Below are 16972 nucleotides of genomic sequence, written 5' to 3' on the forward strand. Positions count from 1 at the left end.
TATTATCATCACTCACTCTTCAAAGCAGTGACCTTTCCTTGGGGCTAGTTTCTTTGGCAAGGAAGTTTGGCACGGAGCTTCGAAAGTAACATTAAGCAGCAAAAATCTGTTCTTGTATCTACGCTCTCTTAATGGCAATTTAACAAAACACCTAACTTCAGGCTCAGAGGTAAAAATGCTTAAGATAACCCACCTGAGACTCGCAGGAAGCATATTTATCAAAACGAGTTAAAGTCACCTTCTGAGTAATTGCTGTGAAGGTGTTTTAGCACAGCAGACAGGCACATTTTCTATGGGTTGAGCGATTGATCACTAAGTTCTAGTAACAGGTGCATCTTGTTTCTGGGGCCTTGAAACATGACAGCCTGTAGAAAGACTATTAAAATCGCTTTGCTAACAAAGAAAAATCAATTGTTCTCCACAAGGAGGTGCCCTCCGGCACAATCAATATACAATAGTACAATGCTGGGCTGTAAAGCCTGTGAACAGAGTTAAGCTTTTGATTAGGTAAAAGGTGGCTGTTTTTCATCTCTGATGGACAAAGCGAGATAAAGGTGTATTTTGCTGCCAGTTGCATTTGGTTTTCCTCCGGTAGATCAACTTATTAAAAGGACAGTTTTTTCTTTCAAGTACAATCCTTTATAAAGTATCATTTTGCTTGTTTTCAGTTAAAGTCTAGGGGAGGGAGTCAGAGTTAGTAAGGGACATATTTATGAGACTAGTCTCAGACTCAAAATGAAGAGAAACACGGGAGTGGTGACACTATCACTTCCATTGTTAAGAGCTCTCGCCGAAAAGTACATAATACTTGTGATTTTTTCTGCTAAATGTAGGACACGTATGAGTTGAGATGTCGGTAAGGTCTTGGTACTTTTTGCGCATTTTTCCACCAATGAATCAATAATCATCTGTCATTTACAGACCTATATTTCAAGAGTAGAGAAATAGCATTTTCGTGGCATTTACAACCTCCATGTATTTTCATGAAGCTTTATCTGTGTGCCAACAATCTTTGAAGCAGGTACAAAACCCAAAATAAAACTCAATTCAGGCTGTTTAAATGCAGAAAAAGCACATTCCCAGTAACAAAGAACTTTATGCTGAGAACATGAAGTCCCTTTTTTACTTAAAGGAATGTTACAGTTGAATAGTGCAGCTAAAACCCATTGAGCAATTGTCAGTAATTTTTTGTAGTTATCTACAATGTGTATACATTAATAGATTTGAAATTCAATGTCAAAAACATGTTAAATAGCCTTAATTTTATAAAATCAGCAACATAAAAAAAATCAGCAACATAGTTTAGTATTTTCATGGAAAATCAATTATATATGTTGTTCAGCACAAAGCAAAAATAAAAATGTTCTGTAGCTTACATGGTTTTGAGAAGTACACATTATTAAGGGGGTCAATTTTGTTCTGCATAGATCAACTAATAAGCCTCATTTCCTAAAACTTCCAGACTCATGAGTTTAACCAGATTAATCTATGGTTAATCTTGTCCCTGTGAATCTGTTCTGGCCATAGAGAAATCAAGTAGATTGCCAGAAAGAAAGTAATGTTGTTCTCATTCTATGAATCCAAAATAAAGATCTGGAAGTATAATAGGTAGTGGTGGGAAATGAGGCCAAAATTTGAGGACAGAAAACTACTGTAGAGTTAAAAACCAGGAGAGGTCTAAAATTGTGTTTACCCTAACACCCACAAAGATACTGCTGCAAGTTCTCAACTGGAAGGAATTAGACATAGCTATAAATCATCCCTGATCTGCATCTATGGAAGAGGGCTATATTCATCTCTGATCAGGTACCCACATTGCCTATATTTTTTACTCAACATATTTAATGGGACTCCTTCAGGAAGATGAAACTGATGCAAGAGGGAAGCCTAGCAATGAAGGAAAAATATTTGGAAGAGAAATATATGTGGAAGGCATAGGCAAACCTAAATGGATATTGACAATATAAAGGAAATAAAATGTTTTAGGTTTAAAAAGCCTAGTATTTAAAGGTCACTGTAGGGTCTTGAAAATGGTAACAAATTAATTTATATTTGACTTTAATTAGCCAAAAAGGTGTGTGAAAATCTGGAGTAGATGTTGATATGTCAAGGAATGTTGTAATAGTAAAAATAGTGTAAGAATGTGTAACTAACAAACTAATGGATATTGAGTTTAGTAAACACAAACACAAAAAGTCTAATTTAAATAAAAACAAACAAAAGAAAAAATACACAAAGAAGGCTTGGAGAAAACAAGGTACAGAGAACAGATAGAAGAACTAGAAAACAAATTGAAAGATGGTAGATTTAAACACTAATATACAAATAAAATAAGTGTAAATGAACTAAAATTAATTTTTTTTTTTATTTTTTTTATTTATGATAGTCACACAGAGAGAGAGAGAGGCAGAGACACAGGCAGAGGGAGAAGCAGGCTCCATGCACCGGGAGCCCGATGTGGGATTCGATCCCGGGTCTGCAGGATCGCGCCCTGGGCCAAAGGCAGGCGCCAAACCGCTGCGCCACCCAGGGATCCCTGAACTAAAATTATAATTAATAAATGAAGATAAAATACTTTAAAGAAACTAAACTAAATAAATGTTACTTATAATAGACATACTTTCAGTATTAAAATTCAGAAAAGTTAAAAACAGAAGAATACTAATTATTGAACAACACTAAAAGAAAGATTAAAAAAACAGAAGAATAATAAAAATTATTGAACAACACTAAAAGAAAGATTTTTTTTAAAAAGATTTTATTGGGATCCCTGGGTGGCGCAGCGGTTTGGCGCCTGCCTTTGGCCCCAGGCGCGATCCTCGAGACCCAGGATCGAATCCCACGTCAGGCTCCTGGTGCATGAAGCCTGCTTCTCCCTCTGCCTGTGTCTCTGCCTCCCTCTCTCTCTCTCTCTCTGTGTGTGTGTGTGTGTGTGTGACTATCATAAATAAAAAAAAAAAGATTTTATTAATTTATTCATGAAAGACACAGAGAGGCATAGACACAGGCAGAGGGAGAAGCAGGCCCCATTTTGGGAGCCCGACGTGGGACTCGATCCCAGGACTCCAGGATCATGCCCTGAGCTGAAGGCAGATGCCCAACTGCTGAGCCACCCAGGCGTCCCTAAAAGAAAGATTTTAAAACCACATTAATATCAGACAAAGCAGACTCTAATGCGAGACACATTATTAAAGATCAAAGAGACATTTCATATTGATGAAAGGGTAAAACCCCTAGGAAAATATAATAGTTCTAAGTTTGTACACACCTTATAACATACCTTCAAAATGATGAAAAATTTTACAGAACTATAGGAAAAATAGTTTCACAATGATACTGAAAGACTTTATTTATTTATTTATTTATTTATTTATTTATTTATTTATTTATTTATTTATTTGAGAGAGAGTCAGAGAGCACAGGCATGCCAGCCGGGGAGGGACAGAGGGAGAGGGAAAGAAAGGGAATCTCAAGCACACTCCCCACTCAATAAGAAGCCATTGTGGGTCTCCATCTTATGACCCTGAGATCAGGACCTGAGCCAGAACCAAGAGTTAGCTCGTCAATGGGCTGAGTCCGAGTCAGCAAGACACCCTTATATTGAAGGACTTGAAACAGCTCTCTCAGCAACTGATAAAACAAGCAGATAAATCGGTAAGGTAAACATAATTAACCAACTTGACATAATGACAAATATAGAATATCCAACCCAACAACTTCAGAATACAAACTAATTTAAGCTAAAAGTAGAGGGAATTTATTGGCTTATTATTATTTATTATAACAGACAGGTATGTGCTCGTATCTTTGGGTTTCAGACATTGGACCCAGGGAGTTAAAAAATACCTTACAGATTTTAAATTTGTTTTCCTAGCTCAGTTCTGCTTTATTTTACATGTTTGATCTCCTTATCTTCTGTTGCAAATAACCTGTCTTTCTCAGGCCTAGGAATATGGACCCAAGCAAGTCTAAATTTACATTTTAGCACTTAAATTCCAAAGGCAAGAGATGGTTATCCATATAGTAGCACTTGTTAAGATTTGGAGAATACTCTTATTGACCTGGCTTTGGTCTCATGCTAACGCCTGAATTAAACATTGAGGACAAGAAGATGGGTCCAGGATCTAATTCTACAGCAGCCTTATTAAAATCTCATGTCACAAGAGAGGAGTTTGGCAAATAAAAATGTTTCATGACTTCATAAGAAGTCCTAAACTTCTGTTTACCAGAACTATGACCACCAAAGACAGTCTTTGATAGTGTATCATAATGGAAAAATTACAAGAAGAATTCTAGTTGGTCCATTTTGGGTCACAAATGCCTCTTTGGATAATGTTAGCCAAGGGTATATAATATTTTTAATTTTTTCCTTCAACTTTTTATTTGGAAATAATTTCAAATTTAAAGAAAGTTAAAACAATATCATAAAGGATCCTCTTATTTCCTTACTCAAGTTCAATAACTTAATTAACATTTGGTCACACTTTTTAAATTATTATAATGTGTGTGTGTGCGTATACATGCTTATGTTTCTAAACAATCTCAAAGTATGTTGCAAAAATCATGCCTTTACCCTTCTCAGCAATCATTTGCTAAGTACAAGGGCATTATTTTGCTTATTAGAGTACAATTGTAAAAATCACAAAATTTAACATCAACACAATACTATTGTATAATGTATAGTCCATATTCAATTTTGATTAATTGTCTCATTGTATTTAATCAATTTTACAATGTTGGATATTTAGGGTCCTCTTTTTATTACATACTAATTTTTTAAAAAGATTTATTTATTTATTCATGAGAGACACAGACTGAGAGAGAGAGAGGCAGAGACACAGGCAGAGGAAGAAGCAGGCTCCACACAGGGAGCCCGATGTGGGACTCCATCCCGGATTCTGGAATCACGACCAGAGAAGAAGGCAGGCACCCAACCGCTGAGCCACCCGGCATCCCTCACATACTAATTTTGATCCTATACCTTCTGTACCTCTGTATAGATAGTAGATTATTATTTTTCTGTGTCTCCTTTTCCTTATTGCCTTCTGCTATTTCCTTTTCTCATTTCTTCTCTGTGTTGCCTCCATGAGACCCAAATTGGTGTCTCCTCCTTTCTCCTACTATACATAGCTGCACCACTGTGTTTATGCCCTTCTGATGCCAACAGCTATTCCTAGGTCTGCATGGACGTGGGGATTCTACGAGTCTACGGACATAAGATATTATTCACCCTAAGGAAAAAAAATTTCCTTCAGAAGTAGAAAGGAAACTATGTTCCCAGGTCTTCACCAATGTCCTCCTAAGCCCAGAGTATGTTTACATGTCCCTGTAGGTAGAAATAAGTCAATTACTTGAATATTCAATAAACCATCCTGAACTTGCACTTACCTTAACTGAAAAAACTTCATTGATTTGTTTTTGCATGGTTACCTCTTATTCGGGAATATGGCTTTGTTATTTTCTCTAAAATGACCTTGACATGATTTTTGCTTAAACTTCAGTAAAAGTTAAAATAATAGCACAGCAGCATATCCTGTGACCCAGAACTTTCACTCCTGAGACTTTAAACCCACCCTCAAAAAACGATAAGATAAAAATACAAAGATAGTCTATCTGAAATTTATAATAATGTAAAAAAAAAAAAAAGAAGCAACTAAATGTCGTTATTGGAAAAAATAGTTAAATAAACCATAGAACTTCTATACAATTAAGTATTATGTAACTTTTAAAAATCGCAATGTAGGGCAGCCCCGGTGGCGCAGCGGTTTAGCGCTGCCTGCAGCCTGGGGTGGGATCCTGGAGACCTGGGATCGAGTCCCAAGTCGGGCTCCCTACATGGAGCCTGCTTCTCCCTCTGTCTGTGTCTCTGCCTCTCTCTGCCCCTCTCTCTCTCTCTGTGTCTCTATGAATAAATAAATAGAATGTTTTAAAAAAATTAAATAAAAAAAATAAAAATCACAATGTACAATAGTACTTAAGAACACAGAAAATTGTCCAGGTCAACAAATCAGGTAATAAACTATTATTCTAGAAATACTCTATGTTAGGTAGCAAAAATTGGGATTAGATAGACTTCTTACTCTGGAGACAAAAGAAAAACAAAGCCTAAAGCAAAAATTAGAAACGTTCTTGAGGTAAACGATAAATGAAGTATATGAAGTCCAAAAGCCTTCTGTTTTCTGTGCCAAAATCTGTCTTGATGCAGTGTCTTCTTCTATATTAATAATCTTCAATAATACTATACATTGATAAGAATGGCTCCCTCATGACTGCTTGTCTGTCAAATTCAGGACTTCCTTATATTTAGTCTCTGTGCCTGTCACACCAAGGATTTAACCCAGGACCATGCCAAGCTCAGTAGGAGAGCCAGATTCTCTCAGTAATGTATACAGTTTATATTCCTCTTCTCTAACCCAATACTATTGGTCAACTCAAACACTCTTGCTATCTGGCCTAAGCATAGTGGCGAAACAAGGAACAAAACAAAACTCTCCCTTGCCCTTCCTCCAGCCCACAGGCAAAGTTGGGGGTATATCTTACTCCGGAAATAAAATGACTAAGTTCTCAAAGCAGGAAACACTACATAGTATGGGCTCACAGCTGATTATCCTCAGCAAGGTAAAGAAGAGCAATCAGGTCTAAAGTACCCAGTCAACACAGTCCAGGATGATTTTGCATATGATCTTCATGATTTTTATCTTCTGCTTCAAGATGATAGATGCAGAGAATAGTAACAGATTGATTTAATGCCCTATTTGGGCCACATGGAAAGGTAGCAAATGACTCCAGACTGCTTATCTCATTTTATCCCTGATCTTCTTCATGTTTATATACATAAGATATTTGGAATCCCATTGCCCCAATGTCCTCTTGCCATGTTTATCAAACTAGCAATAGAACATGATAATTTAAAAAAAAAAAGGACATATTATTCAATGTTTGCTTAAAGTTTTATAAGTAGATCTTATAGAAGGTCAATGTTAAACAAGTTATTTCAATTAGTTATGACATACTAATACAGAGTATAGCTAGAACTCGAATTTCTGCAAATACTAGCAATATTTTTATCATAACATACTGTCTCCCTGAAGAGGAAAATTTGCCCACTCTGATCTGAAATATGGGAGGCATGACACGAAGGTTCCTTCCAGTTTTCCTGTGTTAACCTACATATGTATATGAATTGACTCTGGCTGGATCAAGCAGGCTTTAGGTCCTATTATGATCCTTCCTATTCCACTGGCTCCTACTCAGTTTGATGATGGGCCTTGGATAGTCACTCATTTTGTTTGGGCTATTCCATTCCTTGTCCAGCCCCCATCCACTCCTGTTCATGCTGTAATGCCGCCAAACCATTTATCTGGTTTCCACTGGCATCAACGATTTTCAGATATCCTTTTTTTTCCCTCAATACCAGTTATTATAATACACCCTAGTTATTATAATAGAGATAATTTTGTTGTTTTAACATTCTGGTTCCAACCTGTGTATGACTTGTAATTGGGGCATTGGTAACAGAGGCCAGATTGATTCACTAACTAGCTGGCTAGAGATCTTCAAATATATGCAGATGCTCTATCAAATAACGTATAAAGGGTCATCTCTAAATATACTCAAAGACATTCTATTCAATAACGAATAAAAGAGTCATTTTTCTCAAGCTGGAAGCCCCCTAACCTCAAATCTGGAATCTTCTATTAGAGCAATTTGATGGACCGTGATGCGCAAAGAATTAAGGGACACTTTCAACTCCCAATCTTCAAGCCTGTGCAGTATTCTACAGTAAGTTGCAATGCTGAATAAGTGCTTAAATAGACCTGTCCATCTAAATCTCTTCTGTCATTTATAAATGAGCCAGGATGCTACCATTGAGCTGATTTGCGGGGCAGAATTTAAAAGACCTTCTGTCAGCTTGTTTCAGATCTGGGTACACTGATCTCTCCAGCATCATTGGTGATGTATTTAAAAGCAGTGTCTCCACACCAGGGTACCACTGCTCTTATTCTAGAGCAACCCTGTACTCAGGACCTTCCCATACACATTTTCTTGATTTGTTTCTTTTTGTCTTGAGAAATGTCATATTTTAATATCCTTGAGAACAGAAATGAAGATGATACTTTTATATTCTCCACAATCAATTTCCTTGTGCTTTTAACATAGAAAGCAGACAATAACATTGGACTGGGGACAAGGAGGAGCCGAAACCTAGGGCCCTTCCCTCAGGCTTTTCCCAGAGGAACTAACAGCTCCTAGAAAATGAGGCTCCAGGGTCTAATTACAGTCCTCTTCTATCTCTTGTGTCAACTAATTGCATCCTAATTGATCAGCTTGCCTCCACTCTTGATAAGCCCCAATATAGCCTCCACATATCTACAAAGGAACATTTTTAAAACAAAAATATCACTCTTCACCCTTCTGCTTAATAGTCTTTGATGACTCACCTTAGCCAAAAGCTGCATTTCTAAAATGTGCTTTATATTAAGAATCACTGGAGTCTTATTTTATTTTATGATTTCAATTAGCATACAGCAAAATTGACTTTTTTCTTTTGGTCTACAGTCTATGAATTTTAACACATGTCATTGTAGGCAGAATAGTGGCCCCAGATTTATAGGCACCCTGAACCGTTTTTCTTGCCAGAGAAGAACATCAAACTCTGGTTTCAGCCCCTCTCAAAACCCTTAACCCCAGACATACTTCCTCCTATCTTCCATCCCATATAAGGTCAGTGGATCACTTATAGCAGAATCGTATGGGATTAGGATTTCTAGACCCAATCTCAGACCTACTGAATCTGAAACTTAGGCATCTTTATTTTAAAATAAAACCCCCAAGTGATCTTACCTGACTGCTAAAGATCCTTGTTTTAGTAGATCAAAACACAGAAATGTTGTGGTGTTCATCTAGGTTGAGGGTACAATCATCTTGGAAGCTTTATAAGAAGGAACGTGTCCCAGCTCTTTTGTGTGTTATTGGTAGTTGGAGATTGAAGCACATATCTTAAGAATGTTTCCCAGGAGGGGCAGCCCCAGTGGCCCAGCAGTTTAGCACCACCTTTGGCCCAGGGCCTGATCTTGGAGGCCCGGGATCGAGTCCCACGTCCGGCTCCCTGCAGGGAGCCTGCTTCTCCCTCTGCCTGTGTCTCTGCCTCTCTCTCTGTGTGTCTGTCATGAATAAATAAATAAAATCTTTAAAAAAAATTTTTTTTAAAGAATGTTTTCCAGGAGATTCTGACAATGCCAGGTTTTCTTTCTCTCTCTTTCTCTCACCTGCCAGTCCCTATTATCTACCTGAAATTGTCCACCAAATTTATATGCTAGTGTAATATATCATTTCATCTATAAAGATGTCTCCATATCTATATTCAGGAAAGATTAACTGCTCTCATAACTGTACTCAAATACTTATTAGATATTTATAATACAAAATTTCACCTACTGAATTATAGTCAGTGATCTGTTTCTTTCTTCCTCCTGCACTGTGAGTTCATCAAGAGAAGGAGCCGAGTCATCTGTACTTTGTCATCTCCAGAGCTGGTTCAATAAGTATGTGTTGAAGTAATTACAAATTATGCTTTATATTTTTTAAAGATTTGTTATTTGTTTGAGAGAGAAAGAGAGATAGAGGGAGAGGGCACATGCACAAACAGGCAGGAGGGGTAGAGGGAGAAGCAGACTCCCTGCTGAGCAGGGAGCCCAATGTGGGGCTCAATCCCAGGACCCTGGGATCATGACCTGAGTCAAAGGCAGATGCTTAACTGACTGAGCCACCCAGATGCAAATTACATGTTTTATAAACACGGCAAAGCAAATAGCTCAGTAACAGCAGCAGGAAAGTCACTGAGAGAGTTTCTAGCATGACAAGTCTAATTCTCCAGTCTCCAGAAAATAAAGCAGCTCTGTTCCATGTTTTCCTAAATTTCTTTTTTTTTTTTTTAAGATTTTATTCATTTATTCATGAGAGGTATACAGAGAGAAGCAGAAACATAGGCAGAGGGAGAAGCAGGCTCCCCACAGATGGCCGATGAGGGACTCAATCCCAGAACCCTGGGATCATGCCCTGAACTGAAGGCAGACACTCAACTGTTGAGCCACTCAGGAATCCCTTCCTAAATTTCGTATTATAAATACCAGTGTAATAAGTTTCATCTCCTTTAAAGATGTCATTTCCACTATGGGAAACTTTATGATAAATTTCAATATTATTTTCCCTGGAATTCAAAAAGGATAGTAAGGGCTGATGGTAATTTGTTTACTCATATTAAATACCCCTCCCTGCAGAAAGGTTATATATTCCCACTTTCTGGAACTCAAAAATGGGTAAGTCCATTCGGTGGCCATTGACTATTAAGTGCTAGTTAGTGTAAATTCAGAGCAGAAGCCAGGAGATGGTTACCATGTTCTTTTTCCCGATGCCATAACAACCATCAGTGTTCCGGCTTGAGACTGTACCGTCAGTGGTAATTCTGACACAGCACTGCAATTGACTCATGGCGGGTATATATAGAGAGAAACATGGTTTGTGTAAAACACTTAACACAATCTGGAATAAACTGGCTGATACAAGGCTCTGTGACGTTGTATCCTTGAACAATCACAGCATCTGTGTTTGAGTTCCCAAACGGGTATGACAATAAACCTGAATATTGGGGTTGCTATGGTGAGTGTGCTTAAAAATTTGTTGAGCTTTTTTGGGGTGGGGGTTACATGAGGGGCACTTAGAAATGTGTGCATGTGGGGAGGGCTTGGCTGTTATAGTTACTGTAGTTCTCACTGGCATGTAGTGCCTTTGGGGTTCCAGATGCTATACATCCTACAATGCACCAGAATCTTGCTCAAGAATTATCTAGCCCAAATATTCATTGTTCTGGTGGAGAATACTGGACCACACCAACTACTTAAAAACCTGCAAGTTGATTATATTGAAAAATAAAAGAAAGAGTGAAAGAGAGGAAGGAAGGAAGAGAGGGAGGGAGGGAGGGAAGGAAACATGCAGATTCAATAGTTATGTTTATAATGGATAAATGAAAGGTGGGTTTATCAGAATTTGAATTTTTATTCAAGAAGATTATTGAATCTGTTTGTGAAGAATATTCTGTTGTTCCTGACAAATCCTTGTTCAGAAAGCTATTACATTTCCAATTTTATGGAATATTCTTGAATCAGTTCTTTAATCAAAGGCTGAAATTTGAGGACTATCTTTCAGACATATAGTGTCTCCCCCCCCCCTCAGGATTTCAATTTTTACTAATGTGGCTATGAATTTATTTATTATCTTTTTTTCCCATCGAGTGTTTTTCCTGCCCTTTACAGAAGTATTTATTCTATTTTGCTACTCTCCTTAACAGATATTATACATCTGAAGACAAATGTTACATATAGTTCTTTCGCCTTTGAACAATACACACCTTGATCCTTCACCATGAGCACTTCATGGTCATTATTACTAGGCTATGATTTCCCTCTGTACCTTTTTGTTGTTCTAGAAAAGGATGTTTCCAAAGGGAATAAATTCAGTCAGAAGGGACTTTAGCATTGCATTCAGAAACTGATGAATCTTTTTCAACCTCATCTATTAGATCAAACATCATGTTACATCTCTCGGGTGATGGCTGACATTGTAAACTCATATGCGCGTTGCTGTTCCCTGTCACCTTGTTGCATCCTTTGGCATTACTGCCGAATTTCTCTCCTAGTCACTTCAGTGCTTTGTATTTGACACAAGCATTTCTCAGTTGTGCCAGGGCACCTCTGTCATTTTTTTCTTTTTTTTTTTCTTTTCTTTTCTTTTCCTTTTTTTTTTTTTTTTTTTTTTTCACGATTTATCCATTTAAGCACCACTGTCATTTTACTGGCCTCACTGCTTTTAGCAGTACTTCCTAATTTAGTATCAGCTGTGAATTTCAGTGGAAAACATCTACTCCTTTCTATTTGTTTAACTAGGTATCATATTTAACTTGCACCTTGCGGGCAGTTTCTATCAGGAGGCCCATGCACCATAGTGGAATTCAAGTCTCCCGAATGCTGAAGAGTCAGGCAACAAAGAGTCGTGTGCTATCTGGTCAATCTTTTGTTTAAAGCTAGGCAGATTAGATGATAAAGCATTGGCTTGTCCTGAGACTCAGAAAAAGATCAAATAACAGCATCAGGATAGAATCTTGGAACGCTAAGTGAATTAAATGATCCAGTGACATAAGTAACTATTTTCAAAAGCAACACAAATGTTTGAGGTCAAATCTATTTTCTCCTTCCCCTAAATCTGGATTTATTGTATACCTTGTCTGAAATCCTGGGGTGCATGCTGAATCTTTTATTCCATTTATTTTTATCAAGCCTGAGAAAGCTGTGTGAATGTTAATATGTACTGAATAAATCCTGTGATCACTGTAGCACCTTATAATGATGTGTTCCCAAGCTGCCATATCACGGTTGATTATTACTTCTTTTTCTTTGCAATCCTTCATTTAATTACCACTCCTTACATCGGTGTTAATATTCCTGACTATTTGAATTCATTTTTGAGTTCATGAGATGCTGTATCAAATATTTTGCTGAAATCCAAACGTATTACATCCCCCACATTGCATTCATCCACTAATCTTGTAATTTAATAAAAAAAGCAATCAGATTTGTTTGGCATGATTTGTTCTGTGTAAACCCATGCTGCTTATTGCTCAATGGTGCTTAAATGATAAGTAGTGCTCAACGCAAATTTCCTCATCTAACTTCTCATTTTAGCTCGGAAAAGTCTATAGTGTTTTTGTTCATAGATTTTCTCCTGGCACATAGTTAGTTTCTAGGTCCTAAACACCAGAGAACAGCAAGGATATATTAGTTTTATTACAGTACCATTTTTCTTTTCTTTTCTTTTTTTTTTGCTTTTCCATTATTTGTTTTTCCCATTTATTACCCCTGCATTTTCTCATTAGATTTTCATTAAATTTATTATGTGAGTCAATGAGATACCACCCCACACCAGTGAGAATGGGGAAAATTAACAAGGCAGGAAACAACAAATGTTGGAGAGGATACAGAGAAAAGGGAACCCTCTTACACTGTTGGTGGGAATGTGAACTGGTGCAGCCACTCTGGAAAACTGTGTGGAGGTTCCTCAAAGACTTAAAAATAGACCTGCCCTACGACCCAGCAATTGCACTGTTGGGGATTTACCCCAAAGATTCAGATGCAATGAAACGTCGGGACACCTGCACCCCGATGTTTCTAGCAGCAATGGCCACAATAGCCAAACTGTGGAAAGAACCTCGGTGTCCATCGAAAGATGAATGGATAAAGAAGATGTGGTCTATGTATACAATGGAATATTACTCAGCCATTAGAAACGACAAATACCCACCATTTGCTTCAACGTGGATGGAACTGGAGGGTATTATGCTGAGTGAAGTAAGTCAATCGGAGAGGGACAAACAGTGTATGTTCTCATTCATTTGGGGAATATAAATAATAGTGAAAGGGAATATAAAGGAAGGGAAAAGAAATGTTGGGAAATATCAGGAAGGGAGACAGAACATAAAGACTCCTAACTCGGCTATCATAAATAAATTAAAAAAATTAAAAAAGGGATCCCTGGGTGGCGCAGCGGTTTGGCGCCTGCCTTTGGCCCAGGGCGCGATCCTGGAGACCCGGGATCGAATCCCACGTCGGGCTCCCGGTGCATGGAGCCTGCTTCTCCCTCTGCCTGTGTCTCTGCCTCTCTCTCTTATCTCTCTGTGACTATCATAAATAAATTAAAAAAATTAAAAAAAAAAAAAAAAAAAAAAAGACTCCTAACTCGGGGAAACGAACTAGGGGTGGTGGAAGGGGAGGAGGGCGGGTGTTGGAGGGGAATGGGTGACGGGCACTGAGGTGGACACTTGACGGGATGAGCACTGGGTGTTTTTCTGTATGTTGGTAAATTGAACACCAATAAAAATTAATTAAAAAAAATTTATTATGTGAGTAATCCCTTTATTCTCATTTGTCTATAGCATCTTTTGAGGAAGGTGGTAACTGGTGGAGGGATGAGGACACTGAGAATAAAATTTATTTCAAACATCTTTGAGAATAAAGGGCAATGCCTTGGTATATTTATGCAATGTCTTTATCCACTTTAGTCACGTAATATAAGAAAGACATAGCTGTCTTTTACCCCTTAAGTCTGAATCTCATACTTACCGTATAATATTTATTTCATTTTAATGGATTCTTTCATTTTCATTTGACCATAATTTAAATACTTGTTATGGGTTGAATCGTATCCTCTCTCCAAAACAGAGGGCGGTGGTAAGCTAACTGCAGTGCTCTGGAATGTGATCTTCAGAGAAAGGGTCTTTACAGACAGGAATTAAATTGAGGTCATTAAGGTGAGCCCTAATGGAATATGACTGACATCTTTCTGAAAAGAACTTGGACCATGGGGCAGAATCAGAGGGAAGACAATGTGAAAGGCACAGGGGGAAAAGGCCAACCACAAGCCAAGGAGAGAGTCCTACAACAGATCCAGCCCTCAGAGGGTACTAACCCTGCCAGTACCTTAATTTTAAACTTCCAGGGCAGCCCCGGTGGCTCAGCGGTTTAGCGCCGCCTTCAGTCCAGGGTGTGATCCTGGAGACCCGGGATTGAGTCCCGCATCAGGCTCCCTGCATGGAGCTTGCTCCTCCCTATGCCTGTGTCTCTGCCTCTCTCTCTTTCTCTCTGTGTCTCTCATGAATAAATAAAATCTTTAAAATTAAAAATAAAAATAAACTTCCAGGCTCCAGGACTTGCCACCACATTTCTGCTGCTTGAACTACCTAGCCTGTTTGTGTGACTTTGTTATGGCAGCCCTAGCAAACTAATATAGTACCTGTCCTCTATGCATATTGGTTTGTTCTCATCATTATTCCTCTTAGATTATACTTTTTGAGAACTTGCTAAACATTTCCACTTCTTGTTAATCACTGCTTTTATGTCCATGTACTATATCAGCAGCCTTTAAGGGCCTGTAGGAATCAAAGAACTCTTGAAGGAATGGGAAGAACAAAAAGGACATTCTATATTCAGCAGTTTCCCCATTCGGGAGATGAATGATAATATTATTATTTGGGACTGTGAAAAAGACTGGACAATTCTGTTTCTTTTTCAGTTGCCAATGACTTGGGAGAATTGCTTCTCATCAACTGTACAAGGGCATGATGGGGCTGGTGGAAGAAACCAAACTAAGGGCCAACTCTTGGGTTTTCTCCTCAGGGCTCTGAATCGTCAGTGAAGTGATGTTAGCATGGGAAGATAGTTAGTAAAAATTTATTTCAGTAGTGGTGGCCTGCAAAGATTTATCATTATTTCCTGCTACTGGGATTTCTTAAAAAAACGAAGTTCTTTATCATATCCATTAGTTTTGCCATCTTACTATCCTACTAAGCTTCTTTTCCACTTAAAACAGGTAGAGTCGCAGTGTATTCATTTTCATGGGGGTGTAGCTAAAATTCAGAAACCTTAAAATCTATCCGGCTCAGCCCCACAGATACTCATATAGATGCCTATGTCCCGCATACTTATAAACATCCACCATTCCCCGACTGATAAAATAGAAGATACAGGAATATATATATATATATATCTTGATAAACACCACAGATATGGAGGGGAGGGAGGTTAATTTTGTCAGGTCCAAGAAATAATCCCTCAAGTATATCTGTCCTGGAGGAACGGTATGATGCTTCAATCACAAAAAGTCATTCTGTGAGGCAACCCAAATGGAGCATCTTAATCATGCTTTCTGATCTAGAGTTCAGGTAGAGTGAATTTACTTTCCAAAGTTTGAGAGTGAGGAGTGGGCGCTGTTAATAACACACAGGGACAATAAGTGGATTGTCCCAGGCAAAAGGGGATTGATTATCTCAGTATCCCAGAGGTTCTTAGGTGGGTATCAACCTATGAGCTGTCTGCTACGAAATAGTCATTGCCACTGTGAATTTGAAATGGAATGTATCAAAGACTAGAAATAGCTCCATCTCAGAAGATGCTTTTTTCATTTCTATTGACCTTTTTAAGCATCAATGGTAGGTTGGGGACAGGGGGGCACTTGTCAGGGCAGATAACAAGGAAAACTACAGCACCTATAAAATGGGACCTCTTTGACTTGAAAACCTTCAGTTATTGTTGCTTGGAACCATCAACCATAACTAATACAATAACCCCTTCATAACACAGGGAGAAATCCTAGTATGTACACATACACAGCAAGTAGGCATTTGATTAATACTTTTAATCAAGATGTTTGAGATCAAGGCAGTCCAGAAGTGAGAGTCAGCAGTCTTCCCTGCCCTGATTTATAAATTTTGGCCATTCCCTGCATTATGGACCACATTACACTTAGTGACTAATTAAATGCTTCATTTAATGGTAATAGGCATGATTGAACATATAAACTCGTTATATATATATTTTTAAAAGTATCCTTGCTTCCTACTGTCACTAGCATTCTTAAGGCTACTTCTTTACCACACTCTATTTGCATAGAGTCCATACACTAAAGGATGGATACACCACATCCACTAAGTGATACACCACACCATATAATTATCTAAGTGTGTGTTAGATTTACATGGGTTAGTCTTAGTTTAAGTGCGGGGATCACTTTTTATAAATCTGTTGTATATTCCATACGGCCTACCTATGGAACGGGGCATTTATTTTTTTCTAAAGATTTATTTATTTATTCATGAGACACACACAGAGAGAGGAAGAGACATAGGCAGAAGGAGAAGCAGGCTCCCCACAGGGAGCCTGATGCTCACGAGACTCGATCCCAGATCCCAGGATCATGCCCTGAACTGAAGGCAGATGCTCAACTGCTGAGCCATGAGGCATTCCTGGAACAGGGCATTTAATTTGAATGCAGAAAATGCACAATCAGCTGATTTTGAAAGCAGTGTTTAATACCAATTTGTGGAAGATTCTTATTAAGGGATTCTGAGAGGTTAAATCAATGGATT

Source organism: Vulpes lagopus, chromosome 13 (genome assembly GCF_018345385.1).
Source record: "Vulpes lagopus strain Blue_001 chromosome 13, ASM1834538v1, whole genome shotgun sequence".
In the NCBI taxonomy this organism is placed as follows: domain Eukaryota; kingdom Metazoa; phylum Chordata; class Mammalia; order Carnivora; family Canidae; genus Vulpes; species Vulpes lagopus.